Source organism: Gavialis gangeticus, unplaced genomic scaffold (genome assembly GCF_001723915.1).
Source record: "Gavialis gangeticus isolate Ggan-Ray unplaced genomic scaffold, GavGan_comp1, whole genome shotgun sequence".
In the NCBI taxonomy this organism is placed as follows: Eukaryota; Metazoa; Chordata; order Crocodylia; family Gavialidae; genus Gavialis; species Gavialis gangeticus.
In genome coordinates, this window is record NW_017729025.1 from 23,241,435 (window position 1) to 23,259,465 (window position 18,031).

An 18,031-nucleotide genomic window follows, 5' to 3' on the forward strand; every position below is an offset into this window, starting at 1 on the left:
GCACCTGGACGCAGGAGTAGGGGTAGATATCATTTACTTAGACTTCAGGAAGGCCTTCGATACGGTATCTCACCCCATAGTGGTGAACAAATTAGGAGGCTGTGACTTGGATGATTACACAGTCCAGTGGGTGGCAAATTGGCTAGAGGGTCATACCCAGAGAGTGGTGGTGGATGGGTTGGTATCGACCTGGAAGGACGTGGGCAGTGGGGTCCTGCAGGACTCGGTCCTTGGACCGACACTCTTCAATGTCTTCATCAGTGACTTGGACAAGGGAGTGAAGTGTACTCTGTCCAAGTTTGCGGACGATACAAAACTGTTGGGGAGAAGTGGACACACCAGAGGGCAGGGAACAACTGCAGGCAGACCTGGACAGGTTGGATAAATGGGCAGAAAACAATAGAATGCAATTTAACAAGGAGAAATGCAAAGTGCTGCACCTAGGGAGGAAAAATGTTCAACACACCTACTGCCTAGGAAATGACCTGCTCAGCAGCATGGAAGCAGAAAGGGATCTTGGAGTCCTAGTGGACTCCAAGATGAACATGAGTCGTCAGTGTGATGAAGTCATCAGCAAAGCTAACCGCACTTTATTGTGCATCAGCAGATGCATGACAAACAGATCCAAGGAGGTGATACTTCCCCTGTATCAGGCACTGGTCAGACCGCAGTTGGAGTACTGCGTCCAGTTTTGGGTGCCACACTTTCAGAGGGATGTGGATAACCTGGAGAAGGTCCAGAGAAGGGCCATTCATATGGTTAAGAGCTTGCAGGCCAAGCCATACGAGGAAAGACTAGGGCACCTGGACCTCTTCAACCTCCTCAAGAGAAGGTCAAGAGGCGACCTTGTGGCTGCCTATAAATTCATCATGGGGGCGCAGAAGGGAATTGGTGAGGCTCTACTCACCAAGGTGCCCCTGGGGGTCACAAGAAATAATGGCCATAAGCTAGCAGAGAGCAGATTTAAACTGGACATTAGGAAGAACTTCTTCACAGTTAGAGTGGCCAAGGTCTGGAATGGGCTCCCAGGGGAGGTGGTGCTCTCCCCTACCCTGGGGGTCTTCAGGAGGAGGTTAGATAGACATCTGTCTGGGGTCATCTGAACCCAGCACCCTTTCCTGTCTATGCAGGGAGTTGGACTTGATGATCTATTGAGGTCCCTTCCGACCCTAACATCTATGAATCTATGAAAGGAAATGAGACTCTCCCCCCACAACCTGCACCTGACAACATTTTCCCTCACCCTGTTTGTTTCTGGAAAGCAGCTGAACTGTTTGGGCTAATGTTGTTCACTTTATATAGTCTTGATCTAGTGAAGTGGGGGGAGATACTCATGTCTGTTACACACCAATCTGTATTTAAAAAACCCAAACACTAATGTTACAAAATCAAGCATTTACGGTAGAAAATGTTACACCTACACTGGCTGATTCATTCTTAATTTGGTCTCCTTGTGCACATGCATTATGATATACTAGCCAATTGCCCATCACGAATGACACGGGGGCAGAGGCCTGCATCCCTTCCTTATCCCCACCCCCCGCCTTAGGCCGGGGCTGGGGCCTGGGTCATTCCTCACCTCCCCCTCCCACTTTTGGCAGGGCCAGGCCCACTCCCCACCTCCCCCACAGGCTGGGGCTGTTCCCCCCACTCCTCCATCCACTGCTTCAGGTTGGGGCCAGGGTGTTCCCCCCCACTTCAGGCCAGGGCCAGGGCCACTCCCTGCCACTTTGGGTTGGGGCCAGGGCCGGGGCCCATGACTGCGGCAGTGGCCACAGCTACCAGTAATCCCCCCGCCCCTTCCTGCTCCCCTTCCCACGTCCCCTGTGCCCCACCGCCCCTGCTCCCTGCCGGCTATTGTTGGCTCCAAGGAGCAGACCCGCCATCATGACGGCACTCCGCTGTCTGTCCCTGTCTGTATAAGGCATTCTGATTGGCTGCTGAGACAGCCAATCAGAGTGCGAATAAAGCATTACAGACAGACAGACAGGCAGACTTAGGCTTTTATATATATTAGGATGCTAGCTATGAATCGTTCTGTTTCTTTCTACACCAGTGGAAGCCAACCTTTTTAGCAGATATGCTACAAATTAGCCCTGCACCCCCCCCCAATGCCACCCAAACCCACTCCCCATTCCCTGTTCCCTGCTCTGTGCTCCTGCACGATCAGCTGCTCTGCTTCCTTGCCCTATCTGCTGCTGTGCTACCTGCCTCTTATACAGAAGCTGCTCAAGCCACTTGTGGCACACATGATGCAGGCAGGCCACCTCTGTTTTACTTGATCTCTGGCTTATTCAGTACACAATAGATAGTGATTAATTAATGATCGGCTCTTGAATATTTTGTCTTATCATCATTGTTCAGTGTGTGTCCCTAAGTCTTATTTACTACATGCTATTCAAACCCTCCTCTGATGACACAATTAATTTCCTCCTCAGCTTTCCTATGGCATTTATCACTATAGCATCAGATACTTTACAGTGTGCAAGCAGAAAAGATGGTATTGTATCCATTTTAGAAGTAGATAACAGAGTGATTCAAGTCAGATGTTCTCTAACTTTCTGAGTCTTTAGCATTATGTAGCACAGCTGCCTTCTGAGTTCAATTGCAATTGTAAATACTTGGACTTCTGCAAAACAAACCCCAGGGCTCAAATAGGGTACCTAGAAGATGTGGAACATAGTGACCACTGAAGTGACCTGCCAAGGATTATGAAAACTGTCTCAGTAGCAGGGACAGAGTCCAGTTCTCTCACAACATTAACCTTGAAATCATCTTTTCACTTCTTGTAATCCTGTCTTATTCACATACCCTTTAAAAAACTCCTTGAACAGAAATCCTACATAAGACAGCCTTCTTTACTACACATCACCAATTTAAATCCAGAACAGGTCCATTCTGCGCACTGTAGGAGTCAGGGGAGAAATATGTGTAAGTAGATGATCACACACAAACACAATCAAAATGAATACTTGCAAGACGCCCAAATGAAGACTGTTTAAGTCATATTAATCCTGGCATTTCCCAGCATTTGAGTACTGTACAACCTTGAAGTTCTTTTAATATGGACTTCTGTAATTTGCTAGATTTTGGGAAACAAAGGAAACAAAAAAAATGATATTATCATTGCAATAGCTTTATGTGTTACAAGAAGAGCTGGCATCTTTAGATACGTTTTATATAGCCTTTTGCCACTTTGGCTAATAGTAGCTGACAACAAGTCTGGCATCATCTTCTGGAGACCAGCACTTTTTCAGTGGCTTTCATTAATATTTGCTGATCAAAGGAAGGGCAATATTCGAGGATCTTGATTTCCATTCCAAGATCTGAAGGGAGTGTGGGCTACATACTTCTGCCCATTTCCCCCACGTTTGATGTTCTGAACCAGTGATACTCAACCTTTTTTGTCTGGTGGGCTGCTTGGACAGTGCCTCACCCATCCATGGGCCAGATCCAGCTGGTGGTCCTGATCCAGCACCCAGGGACAGAGCGCAGCCCAGCCCTGATCCAGCTGCATGTGGGAAGGGAGCTTGGCTTGGCCCTGCTGGGTGCAGGGGGGAGCATGGCTGAGCCTTACAGGAGGAAGGGAACATGGCGCAGCCTTGATCTGGCTGTTCAGGGAGAGGGGATGTGGCTTTGCTATAACCCCTGTGTAGGGTTTGGGAAGTTGGCAGCAGGTAAAGGGGTGGTATTAATTGCCACTGTTCCCCCGCTGCCAAATTTCCTGATCTGTGGAGAGCCCTGTGGGCTGGATGTCATGGTTCTGTGGGCCAAAGGTTGAGCACCCCTGTTCTGAACCACCTCCTCCAACCTGACCTTGTTGCACAACCTTTCTCCATGACCTTCCAGTCCATTTCTTTGCCAAGTCAGTCCAAATTAGTCCCTCTTCTTGAGTCCTTTAATTGCTCTCCTGGGTCCAGCATCTCACCTGGACCAACTGGGAGAAACCATTAAAGGGAAGTCCTTCTGAGCTCCCATAGCCCTAGGCTAGAGCACATGCAACATGATCACCCCTGGGAGGCTGAAGAGGTTTGAACATGCTAAGTGTGAATGGCACCTTTGGAGATTTTAGATTCCAAACTCTAGGAAGTCTGAGCACAGGTGATCTGTGGTTTTTCAAAGATTTATTTGACCCAATTTGGCTGTATCATCCTGATCACAGCAAAAGGCATATCCCCTCACTAAATAGCTCTAGTTCTTGTTCACTGGGAAGGTCATCAGATTTTGACAACCTATTTTCCCTTTCCATTGGAAATAGCTAAAATGGTTTGGCTATTTTTAAACAATAACAACAACGAGCCTGAGCTAGATGCCTGGCGTAAACAATTTCAGCTGAAAGGGTTACTACTTGGGAAAGTTAAAAGCAACTGAACAAAGTTTTATAATGGCATTGCCAGGCAATCTTGATAAAAGGTGGGGGTACCAACCTCAACTATATTATTTTAACAGAATTCCTATTCTTTTTGCTCTTCCTTTTTTTTCACCGGCTTACCAGCTATTCATTTTAATTTTTTAACAAAAGCTGGGCCTTTACCTGAAGGAAAAGCACAATTGTTAATTAAAACCCATGATAGGAAAGCAAATGCAATACATTAACATTTGAAGCCTTAGAAATTGAGACGGTTGCATAGGCAACCACTGTATAAATATACTTGAAAGAAATTAAACAGTTCTCCCTAGAAGCTGTCAGATGTACATAAATTCAGAGTTTGTTTCTTCTCTGGTGACAGGTACCATTGCCAATCCCTAAAACAATACAAAGCATGCAGTGCCCTACCCTGATAGGAATGAAGATGATATCTCCATGTGCTACAGCAAAAATTCAGAACCTTGGCTCCTTTATCATCTCTCTGTGATAATATGCCTCTCTCTCAGACACAGCATTAACAGGCATATAGCAGAAAATACTGTGCAGTAGTTGGTTTTATAACCTAGAGAAACTGGAACCATTTACTTTTTACTGCTTTTCAAGCTAGTCTTGCACATTCATGTAAGTGTAGGAGCTTTAGCTTTATCTTCGTGCAAACAGTATCTTGTGTTCATGCTGATAAACTGTGTTACAGGAAATGCTGGTACTGATTCCTTAGGTGGCCCTCTTCCTTCTGGACTAGGACAAAAGCAATATACCAGCATGCTGTCCAGAAGCACTGAATGAGCTCCTGATCTCATTGTCTTTTAGATGAAATGCAATGTACAACTACTAACAAGTACAACTTTATGTAGAAACTGCACTGGTATCAGCAGTATGCTGGGTGAATTCCTGATATGTTCTACCTGCCAAGTCAATTGGATATACAGTAGTTGTCTTCATTTCCTGATTTCAACTGTTGGGCTTAGTGTTTTATTCTAACGTTTAGAATGGCTGCAATTAGAGGGTGAATTCTTGTATGTAAGCAATACTACCATGGGATATTTCAGGATGGAACAGGCTATATAAACAATAGACATTGTGGGAAGATTAAATGAGTACTGACATCTCAGTACAGAGTACAGTATTACAGAGGGGGAAAAAGAAATAAACAAGCTGAATGAGAACGTGAACAGGCTTTGGATGTGTGACTTGGAACACAAAGAAAAGATTCGGTTTTACTTTTCTCAGAAGTGTTTCTATTTTAATGTATATATTTAATGGAGCTCTACATCTAGCTTGAGGACATGTGCTCCTTGAGGATGATTATTCTAAAAGCAATGCTACAACACAAGAGTTTATTGATTTGTTCTGTTGGTGATGTCTCAGCTACTTCAAATGCTTCCATATTATTTAGTACACTTGCACCTAAAATACCCTTATTAAATGTTTCCACAAGTTTGTCCCTCCCTTTAAACTGTATTTCATAATGCTATGTAACATAATTTGCTAAATGTCCTCCTAGTCACTTTTTTTTTCTACTTCAAGATAATTTATTTAGATAAACTGCAAAGATTTAAAAAGTGAACTCAATCAATGATGCTGAGAACTGGGGTATGTCCCTTTTAATAAAGGATCTCATTGTTGAGAGGCATGGAAGACCCCTCTGCCCACATCTACCCATTGGCAGTATCTACACCATCCTCCTCAGGCTTTCAGTTTCCCTACCATATCTTCTTTTTAGGTTTAAGGTTCTTAGTTGATACTGCAAAATGCTGCAGCTCTGGGAAGCTGAACAGTCCTCGGTACCAAAGATCCTTTTAAATTACCTTGCATTGTCTTAGTGGGTGTCTTCTTCAGGCCTTCCCAAAGGTTGCATGGGGCCCCTTGAGACCTTCTCAACTCTTTGGGGTCTCTTTAGGCCTTCCCAGTTATCTTTGTTTGAGCCCTTCAGGTTCCCAGGCATCTGGACTTGCACAGTTAATAGTATTTGGACTCCTCTATTCTGTGATGTCTGCTCCTCCTCCTGAAAGCTGTTTTTCACTCCCTTCACTAGAGAGTGGTTCTTCCTGCTTTCCTGACTTCTGTAGTTTTTGCCCCCCATAAAGCTTATATCCATCTCTTTCAGGAGTGGGACCATCACTCAAGGTGGGGCATTCTTGCTTTTTTTAAAGAGACTTTGTCTTAAAGGGACATTCTTCCTTTTTCTGTTTTGGGAAAGAATGCTCTATGCCCACTCCCACCCAATCTATTTCAAAATACAAACTCTCCTTCAGCATAACCCTTTCCCTGTGCAGTCACAGCTCACTGGTTAATAAACCAAGCAAAGGCATCTAACAAAAACAAACAGGGATATTTGTATTATTCTTTCAAATCGCACGTTGTTCATAATACTGTCCAATTACAATTCCATTTCAATGCAGACTACTTCAAATCCTTCTTCACTTGGGTCGAAAAGAGCAAATGGAAAGTAAGAGAAAACCGCTGTATGCAACTTGCAACATTATTGGGGGCAGGGAGCAGACTGGCATTACTTTGTCTCTCCCAGTGCCACCACACCCGGGAGTTATACAGGGTTACACCCTAGCCTGAACTCCTTTCAGAATTCCTTACAGTGCTTTATCTAAACAGGAGACACTAATGTATTGTAATTTTAGAGGAAACCTCTCTCTCTCATCCCCACACTACTCTTTAAAAAGAATACAGTATTTGCAGTTTTAGGAGTAAATCTTTAATTATACAGAGATTTTATATAATTTGAGTTTGGAAATAAAGTATAACACCACATTAGTACAAACGAAAGGAACATTCATTTTAATTTATTTATAATCTCTTCTTTCTCCCACAGCTATGTGCATATTTCCCCACCTGCTGTTTTTCTTTCTCTCTCCCCTATCTCTTCTGTATATCTTCTTGGTTTAGGAATTGCTAACCCTTGAAGCAGGGTCTGGATGGGATTAAGAGGTCATTTATGTCATCTTGTTGCCCCATCGCAGGATCAACTATATGTACCTAAACCATTCCTAACATATTTGTCTGACCTGTTCTTTATAACTTCAAGTGATAGAGATTCCACAGCCTCCCTAAATAATCTGCTCCCAAGATTAGCTATCCTCAAAGCTGCAAGCTTTCCTTAAAGTCTAACTTAAGTTTCCTTTGTTCCAATTTTAACCCATTACTACTTGTCCTATCCCCAGCTGAATGGAGAATATTACCTTCCTTTTTACAGAAACCTTTCACATATTTGAAAACTAGTATAATGCCTCTCCTCAGTCTTTTCTTCTCTAGATTAATCAAATCCATCTCCTTCTATCTTTTCTTATAGGTCATGTTTTCTAGACATCTAATAATTTTTACTGCTCTTTTCTGGAGTGTCTGCAACTGCTGGCTGCACATTTTTCTTTAAATGTTATGCCCAAAACTGGACACAGAATTCCAGCTGAGGCTTTATCAATGCTGACCTCCCACATAGGCTGCTCCAGAACTGGGGACCCAAAGCTTCCCTGCCCCCAGCAATGCAGTCTGGGGCATGGAAGTCTGAACTTGACACAAGGCTGTAAGAGCTACTGAGTGCCTAGGTGGTGGAGTCACAGAGCTAAGAAACAGCCCACAAGGTGAGCATGCAGAATAGTATACCGATTTCTATTGTAACTTTGCCTATTTAACTGGAAATTGGTCCAAAGCAAGAGTGAAACATTCTGAATTCAACAAAAGTAGCATTTTCCAACAAAACAAGTCCAACATTTTCCATGTGACCACTCACATTCTCCTTCCCTATGTCCCTCAAAAATAGGAAAATGTGGATCTTGAACCCCTTAGAAGCAGAGCTGTGCTTATGCATTGCCTAAACGTGGAAGGAGTCATACCCCTCCGTACCCGCTGCAGAAAATGTGGTATGCCAAAATGTGGAACACCATCTCATCAGGCTAGAATATTAGAAAGGAACAACAACAAAAACAAAAAACCGTATAGATGTTATATGAAGATTATTATTAAATCTCACTGCATTTTCTCTTCTCCAGATTAAATAATCCCAGTTATTTCAGCCCTTCCTTATAAAAGTCATGCTCTTCAGAACTCGTAACACATTTGTGTTGCTCTTTGTTCAATTTTTTCTAATTTGCACACATTTTTCTTGAAATATGGGGCCCAAAACTGACACAGTACTCCAGGTGAGGCCTTACCAGTGCCGAATAGAATAGAAATCTCTCTTCTCTTGATTTGCTCTTCTTTTGTCTTGATGCTCCTAAAACAATGGAAAAAGAGTAGACATGACAAATGACAACTGTCCACATTAGGAAGAATTTTCTCACTACAAGGGAGGTAAAACACTGGAACAGTTTACCCAGAGAGGTTATAGAATCTCCATCCGTGGAGGTTTTTAAGGCCCAGCTAGACAAAGCTTTGGCTGGCATGAGATATTTAGGGATGGTCCTGCTTTGAGTAGAGGACTGGACTAGATGACCTCCTGAGGTCCCTCCCAACTATAATTTTCTAGGATTCTATGATTCATATACAGTTACACACAATAATTCACAGGATTTCAACCTGTGCAGTTAAACCCCCATTAATTTGGAGTCTATCACCTTAATTACTAAGACACAACAACACAGATGCTTGATTTAATTGAAAATAGCCCCATGATTTCCTATAATAAATGCAGTGGATGGATCAAATACTAAAAAGAAGCTTCAACCCTTTTTTCTGAAATGCGGGGAAAGAGACATACCTCCCCCACAAAAAAGTACCACCACGGACAGAGCCATCCCTAGTGGTGTGCGGGGCCCAGGGGAGTGGGGGGAGGGTGTGCATAGGCAGAGGAAGAAAAAATAAAATTGGGGGGGCTGAATGTGTGTGCATACACGTGCCCCCCCCCCATGGAAAAGCCTGTGGGGAGAGGAAAAGAGCCATGGGGGGGACTAGAATTGCCCAGCACCACACCACACCTCACCAGCCTCAGCTGCCTGCTGGCCCCAGCTGCACCAGTCCCAGCCCTGGCTGGCTCCTGGACCTGGATGCCTCCCCACCCCAGCCATGCACCTCCTGGGTGGGCCCAGAGCCGAGGCCAGAGTGGGGCCAGCCTTAGCTGCACCGCCAGGCCAGAGGGCTCCTTGCCTCCACACCTCCCTGCTGCAGCTGGTTCAGAAGCAGTGGGCACCATCATGTGCGTCCTGCCACTGGGCAGGCTGGGCAGTGGGGCACATGGCACTGTGCTGCACTGCTTTCAAAGGAGCAGCGGCAAGGCATGGAACAGAGCGCAGCTCGCAACTGGTCCGCCCGCTTGTCCCTTGCAAGGTTTGGTGGGCTATGTGCTCCCCAGCGCTGCGCCTCTAGAAGGACCACTGGACTCTGACTGGTCCACAACCCGGCCCAGCGGAGGCCCAGTTCCCTGTGACTGGGGCCCCAGCCCCGCCAGTCAAGGGACAATCAGAGCCCAGCGGCTCGTCCAGGAGCGCAGTGCAGGGGAGCTGGGAGCAGGGGTGGAACTTCCCCTCCCCCCTTGGCTCCCTGCAGTGTGTGCAGCAGTGGGAGCTGCCCGCCCATGTCCCACAGCCCGGCCCGGCTCATGGTGAATGGGACAATCCCCATTGTACAGCAGGGAAGGGGCAGGGGTGAATGATTCGCCCTTCCCCTACCCCACTCTCTCCTGCACTGCAGGGGTCTCAATCTGTCCCACCTTCCCTCCCCTCCCCAAGCCCAGGGTGATAAAGAAGATTAAAAGAAACTTACCTGCCTGCCTGTGGCTGGGCCAGCTGCAGTGCTGGCTGTGAGTGCAGAGTAGCTGAGTGTCCCACCACTTCCCCCCGCTGCAGCAGTCTGCACGCAGCCTAGGGCTATACCTGCTGCTGCCCTCCATTTGTGGAGGCTAAGCCCCATTAGCCCCCCCCCCCCCCCCTTTCTGCCACTGGCTGGAGCCGGCAGCGCTCCGTGGCAGCAGTGCGTGGTGGCCGCACTGGGGCCTGTACAGTACTGTCTGTAGGGCCCCCCAAAGTGCCCCAATTCAGCCCCCATCCCCGGGATGGCCCAGGAAAATAAAACTAAGTATGACGGAATTATTTGCCCTCCAAAATACGTTTTCAACTAATTTTCTCTCATTTATCTATGCCTGGATGCTCTCACTTGTCATTTGCATGCTGACAATTTAAAAGCAAAGAAAGCAAGGTATTAAGTTGACAGCTGAAATAGTTATAAGTGTAAGTGTCCAGAAATAAAGAACCCTTCCCAATGATTTTAACTTCTTGTTTTTATCTTTTTCACCACATTAGATGTGTTTGATTGTTGTACCTTTACACGTTACAGTGAAGCAGAACAGAATTCTTATGTCTGTAAAAAGTCCTCACAACCTTAGGATGTGGTCTAATCTTTGATATAAGTTGTCACCTTCCATACTAAGCAGGTAGTGAATAAAACTACAAAGCAACCATTAGTCTAAGAAACCCGTGAGACACTGCATTAGCAGATCCACACAATTCAGAGGATTCTCTACTGTCTACGTGCACATTTCTAACATCATATGCAGTGAACTAACCATAAAATTTGTTATTGTTCACAAAAATTCTCCCTCTAATCCACCGAACACAAAGCTGCACACGTGACTTCCAGTATCAGGCACTCCAACCTCTAGTAAATGTATGTAGGCATATAGTGTACGGAACAGACAGTTTCAAGCTTGCTTTAATTGTAAAACTTCTCTGAATGATATATTGGCTGGATTAGACCATGTAACCTTTTGAATGTTTGCCACCTGTTCCAGAAATCCCAAAAAGTAATATGTAAAGGACAGTAGTGAAGACAGGCGTTTCTCCTATCTCCCTATTACAGGAAGAGTACCCAAAATGGACTGTCTACCACACAGGAGACCTGGGTTCAATTCCCAGACACTTATACAACTTTGGATTCTGGCTCAGTGGCCTAAAGGGAGGATGGAAGGTCTGGGCAGCTTCCACTCCTCCAAAAATTCCTGCCCGGGCATATGCATTGAAGGACAGGGTGGCCCTCATGCATACACCAGGAGGACTGATGGTTGCCACCACCCAAAATGGATAATTAAGTGTTTCCTTTTTAGTACTGTTTATGTTTTACCTCCATGTGAGTTACTTTGGTAGTGATTCAAATGGGTACTCTTTACAAATTTGAATGGTTAAGCATATGGGTAATGTTCAATATATATCATTTTTAATCTTTCAAATTAATCTTGATTTGGAGTAAGAGATTACTGGGACTATAGACCCCTTTAAAAAAAAGTTATAAATGTATTGGCTTGTGCTTGAAGCATTGTCTACAGTTACTGTATTTACTCAAATACAAGATGATCCTGAATATAACATGACTTCCAAATAATTAGATTCTATATATGGAAAAATTATTAATTTGTTATAATTTTCCAGGTATAAAATGTAAGTATTGGAGGGTTGTCTTGAATACTGCCCTATCCTCCTCCTCCCCCCCACTGCTACAGCAGGGAAATCAGTGGCTTGAGGGGGGGGGCAGGTTCTGATATTGTGGTAGATATTTGCTGGGAGGGCAATACAGCAGTGCACACGCAATCTAGGACATTTTTGAAGAGTGTTGGGGACAACTTTCTGGTACAAGTGTTGGAGAGACCAACTAGGGGTCATGCTCTTCTTGACCTGCTACTTATAAATGGGGAAGAATTAGTGGGGGATGTAGAAGTGGATAGCAACTTGGGCAGCAGTGACCACAAGATGATTGAGTTCAGGATCCTGACAAAAGGAAGAAATGAGAGGAGCAGAGTATGGATCCTGGACTTCAGAAAAGCAGACTTTAATTCTCCTGGGGAACTCATGGGCAGGGAAGCCAGTCCAAAGGGGAGAGGAGTCCAGGAGAGCAGGTTGTATTTTAAAGATACCTTACTGAGAGCACAGGAACAAACCATCCTGATTTGCAGGAAGAAGAGCAAATATGGCAGAAAAGTCTTTGGTGAGCTTGAAGGCAACAAGGAAGCTTGTAAGTGGAAGCTTGGACAGATAAGTAGGGAGAAGTACAAGAATATTGCTCAGGCATGCAGGGATGAAATCAGGAAAGCCAAAGCACAACTGGAGTTGCAGCTCACAAGGGACGTGAAGGGTTTCTACAAGGACGTTAGCAACAAGAGGAAGGGCAGGGAGAAAGTGGGTCCCTTACTGAACGGGGGAGGCCACCTAGTGACACAAGATGAGGAAAAGGCTGAAGTACTCAATGACGGGTTTTTTTACCTTGGTCTTCACAGGTAAAGTCAGCTCCCAGACTGCTGCACTGGGCAGCACAATCTGGGGAAAAGATAGGTTTGGGCAGCCCTCAGTGATGAAAGAACAGGTTAGGGACTATTTAGAAAAACTGGAAGAGTACAAATCCATGGTGCCAGATGCAATGCATCCAAGGTGCTGAGGGATTTGGCTGATGTGATTGCAGAGCCACTGATCATTGTCTCTGAAAACTCCTGGCAACTGGGGGAGGCTCTGGACTATTGGAAAAGGGCAAATATAGTGCCCATCTTTAAGAAAGGGAAGAACAAGGATCCATGGAACTACAGACCAGTCAGCTTCACCTTAGTCTCTGGAAAAATCATGGAGCAGGTCCTCACTGAATCCATTTCTGAGCATTTGGAGGAGAAGAAGGTGATCAGGAACAGTCAGCATGGATTCACCAAGGGCACATCATGCCTGACCAACCCGATTGCCTTCTATAATGAGACGACTGGCTCTGTGGGTGCGAGGAAAGTAGTGGAAATCATATACCTTGATTTTGGCAAGGCTTTTAATACTGTCTCTCATAACATTCTTGCAAGTAAACTGAGGAAGTATGGGGTGGATGAAGGTGAATGGAAAGCTAACTGGATTGTCGGGCTCAACAGGCAGTGATCAATGGGTCAATATCTAGTTGACAGCTGGTATCAAGTGGAGTGCCTCAGGAGTTCAGGCCTCGGGCTGGTTTTGTTCAATATCTTCATCAATAATCTGGAAGATGGGATGGAAGGCACACTCAGCAAGTTCATGGATGACACCAAGGTTGGAGTGGGGGAGGGGGGAGTAAGGAGACTGGAGGGTAGGGCTAGGATTCACAGTGACCGAGACAAATTGGAGGATTGGGCCAAAAGAAATCTCATGAGGTTCAACAAGGATAAAGTTCTACACCTGGGATGGAGCAATCCCATGCACCACTACAGTGCAACCAGCTAAACATCATCTCTGCAGAAAAGGACCTCGGGGTTACAGTGGACAATAAACTGGATATGAGTCAACAGTGTGCCATTATTGCCAAGACGACTAATAGTATACTGGAGTGCTTTAAAAGGAGCGTTGCCAGCAGATCGAGAGAAGTAATTATTCCCCTCTATTCTGCACTGGTGAGGTCACACAGAATCATAGAAAGCTAGGGTTGGAAGGGACCTCAGGAGGTCATCTAGTCCCACCCCCTGCTCAAAGCAGGACCATAGATCATTCCAGCCAGGGCTTTGTTGAGCCAGGCCTTAAAAACCTCCAAGGATGGAGTGAAAAAGCTAGTGAAAAAGCTTTTCCTAATATCCAGCTGAAACCTCCCTTGCTGCAACTTGAGACCATTGCTCCTTGTTCTGTCATCTGTCACCACTGAGAACAGTCCAGCTCCAGCCTCCTTGGAACTGCCCTTCATGTAGTTAAAAGCTTTTATCAAATCCCACTTCAGTCTTGCCTTCTGCAGACTAAATAAACCCAGTTCCCTCAGCTTCTCCTCAGAAGTCATGTGCCCCAGACCCCTCACCATTTTCATTGCTCTCTGTTGCACTCTCTCCAACTTGTCCACATCCTTTCTATAGTGGGGGACCCAAAACTGGACATTAGCCGACATGGGGAGGGGAGATGGGGAAATCAAGCCTTACCTAAACTTCATACTTCCAAACTAAGCAGTCACACTTTTGGCCCCTATTCATGCCACAAACAGCTTGTTACTGATTGTAACTCAAATAGTGCATCTTTATCTAGAAGAGTTCACATCAGAAATTAGTATTTTTGAAATGTTTTACCTAATAATAAAGAGAAAAAATAAGGTCTGTGCTTATAATTGTAAACTACCACCAGGAAAAAGGTAAAGCCATTTACTTCCTCTTCTTGCACATACAGTGTAGGCGTATTAAAGGTTCTGAAATAGGAAAGCTCTAGCTGCACTCCTATAAATGGAGAACTGTTACACAATACACAAGAGATAGTTGTGTAAGTGCTGGTTTTCTCTCCTGAGAGTAACAGCTTGTTTCTTCTAGCATCAAATAGCCAGGCTTTCTCAGCCAAAGTTCCCACAAATCTCATGCAGAGGCATTAGCCAGCAGAAGAAAACAAACATCAGGTTTTTCCAATGTAGTTAAGGCTTGGCATTCCCAGCAGTCCCCCAAGGCAAAACAGCAGGATGGATAAAATTGTGTTTTTTTAATATTGGATTTTATATCTAAATCAGACTATTAGTAATCTTTTCATAAACTTTTTACAAACATGTTTTAAAAACTAATAAAAGCCCTGTTAAGGCCTAAACTTACTATAGTCTATTAAAATTATTGAAATAAAAAGTATAATCATAAAAATCACAGAATCATACAGAAGTAGAACTGGAAGGTACCTCCAGAGGTCTAGTCCAACCCCCTACCTGAGGCAGGATCATCTCTATCAAAACCATCCTGTACTATCCATAATCTAAGCTATTTATAAGGCTACCATCAACCCTGACACAACACAAGACATAACATCCAACCTGCCACAGGTAAAGCATGGGAACCACAGCAGCCAATGTCCTGCTTCTATAAAGTTAACATATGCTCGAGAGATCCCAGGAAGAGGGCCCCCCCCCCCACTACAGAGGATGGCAAAACACCCCCACAGTTCATACCAATCTGACCATGGGGTAAAATTCCTTCCTGACCCCAAATATGGCAGTCGGTCTTACCATAAGCAGAGGGCCAAAACCCTCTAGGTAGGAACGTCTGGCTTTGGTCCCAGCTGGAGCATTGTAACAAGACAGTCAAACCCCCAGCCTTGGCTGCAGCCAACGTCGGATGCCTCTGCAGGATACTTAGAAACTCCTTGACACATGTAGCAGAAAGGCGGGGTGAGGGTAACCATCAAAGCCCAGAGCCATGGGAAATACCCATAGTAGAACACAGACATAGCTATGCCAAGATCATCTCTGACCAGTGGCAGTCCAACCTCTTCTTGAACACCTCCAGTGATGCCGAGTCCATAACTTCCCTGGGCAGTCTATTCCAGTGCCTCACTATTCTCACAGTGAAGGAGTTTTTTTTTCTGATATCCAATGTGCAGCATTAATGAATAGTCCTCTTTTTTTCCTGAGTTAAAAGGTACTGCTCACTTAATTATCTACAGAATCAGAGGGAACTTAATGTTTTTGGTCAACCTAAGCTTTTATAAATCATTACGTTCCAAGCATCATATACTGCATTAAATATCTAGAGGCATCAACACTTTTCTGAATGCAAGAGTTTTCAGTTTCTGTTGTATAGAAAAGCTTTTGCCTTAATTACTTTTGATTTCAGTTTATCCAGCAAGTGACGAGAGAATATTTTCTTAATTTGAAATAGTTCATTAAGAATCAAGGAACTGAGTGGGAATTAAGAAGGCAGAAAACCTTGTTTTTATTATCCAGTCTATGAATTAAAGCTAAGTAGGAGATGTCAATCAGATCTACTGATTCTAAATACTTGAAAATGCTGGCAACAGCTGTTTAAAGGTATTTTAGTGCTCAAAGATACAGACAGACATCAGCAGGATTTTCAAAAGGGCCTACACAGGTTGGGTGGTTAAACCCTGTTGATTTCAATTAAGTGCAAGTATCTTTGAAAATCCCATAGAAATATGCGTCTTTGGACTGCTAAATACCTTTGAAAAATCTGGTTCGTGGTAACAAAAAACAATCAGTCTGTCAGTTTGCTAACAGCTTTGCTTAACAAATCAGTTTTGAATACAAAACATGTTTGTAAAGGTATGTTTCTTTCCTTTGAATCAACTCATTTAAGATATCTATATTTCATTTATAAAATCTTAATAGATTTGCTTTATTTTAAATGAGTTCTAGTTTCCAGCTTTGTGACCCAACTTGCAAGTAAAAATGATTATACAGCATTTTCTAACATCATAAAAAGTAAAAACTAATAATCTAAATAAGTACGTGTTAAATGATATAATTGCTTAACCAAATGTGCATATAGTGTATAATTATTAGCCCTAGTACCAAATGTAACATACAGAATGTATTTAATTGAAAATTAGCGTTTGAATAGTTATAACAATAAATTAGAATTAACTTTTCATTAGGGAAATAACTAAAAGGTACAATTGCAAAATAAGATTAAAATACATTCTTTAAATCAGGGATTTCTGTGCCTGCTGATTTAAATCATGAATAAAAGGAGTGATTTAAGTTCCTTTGTTTTATGTCAATCCTCCATTTAAAACATATCGTACTACTGTTCCCCACAAGCAAAGGAAAAAAACATCTCAAACTAAAGAAAAAAGGAACTTGGGTAGTATCTTCCATCCTCTGGAGGTTATTGGTCCCTGAATCAAGAAAATTAAGTGGTTTTTTTGCAAAATTATAGGAAACCATGACGACAGAGGGGGAAAAAAACTAGTTCTTTTGATGATATGCTAAATGGAAGAATGCAATATTTTATCATTTTGCTAAATATAAATGATTTCTCAAAGTTACAAGAAACTCACATAAGGGTAAACTTTAAACAGTAAAATGACAGCCATTGCAAATACCTGATTTACAAAGAAATGAAATGTGCAGAAAGTGATTTAGATTTCAGCACATTTCTTGTGGCTAGTTAAAGTTGTCTTTCACAGTTTTTCTTTTAGGATCTTTATCTGGTGAAATCATTTATTTGAACAGTTTTTCTAGGAAACATTCAATTTTATTATGCAAAGAAAAAGGAAAAGCAAAAACGATCTACAAATGTAGTTAGAAGTGAAAGAAGTGGCCAGATGCAATGATACAAAATCAAGGTAAGCAGACCTTTCTCTGCTAACAGTGCACAAGTAGTCAGATTTTCATCTCTGCTCTCGCCAACCTCTACTGCACGTTCTATCCTAACTTTTTTCCTGACTAATGAGTAGTCACTCTTGACTGACTTTTTCACACAACCTCAAAGGTCTAGAATAGATCCCCGCTGACATCTCACGCACAGATTTAAAACACTAAGAATCTGTGCTTGAAACAGATGCTAATAATCATCATGTCCTTTTATTGGCCAACTTCAGAAATTATCTGGGGCTATCAGCGCCTTGCTATCTCCAGCCAAATAAACAGCAAGAGTAAGAATTCAGCTTCTAGCGGTTCTTAACCAGGGCGCAGTGCCGCAGCATCCTGTGGTGTCATAAGATTCTTTTAAGGGCGATAAAAGTATTCTGACCTGTTGTAGTCTTTCTGGGTTATCTGCAACAGAACTGCTCTATTATTATTCAAGTTAAAAAAACGAGTAAAAAATTAAGAGCTGGCTGTCCCAGGACCCGCGGAAGCCAGGAAAACTTACCGGGAGGGCAGGATGCCGCGCGGAAGGGAGAGCCTGTGCGGTTCGTTAGCCGCGTCTATGTACAGCTGCAGCCGGCAGCTGACGGTGACGTCAGACGCCGGCCGGGAGATTTAAAAATGGCGGCTGCCGCTCCGGAGGCGGCGGAAGGAGAGAGGAAGGAATGGTGGGCA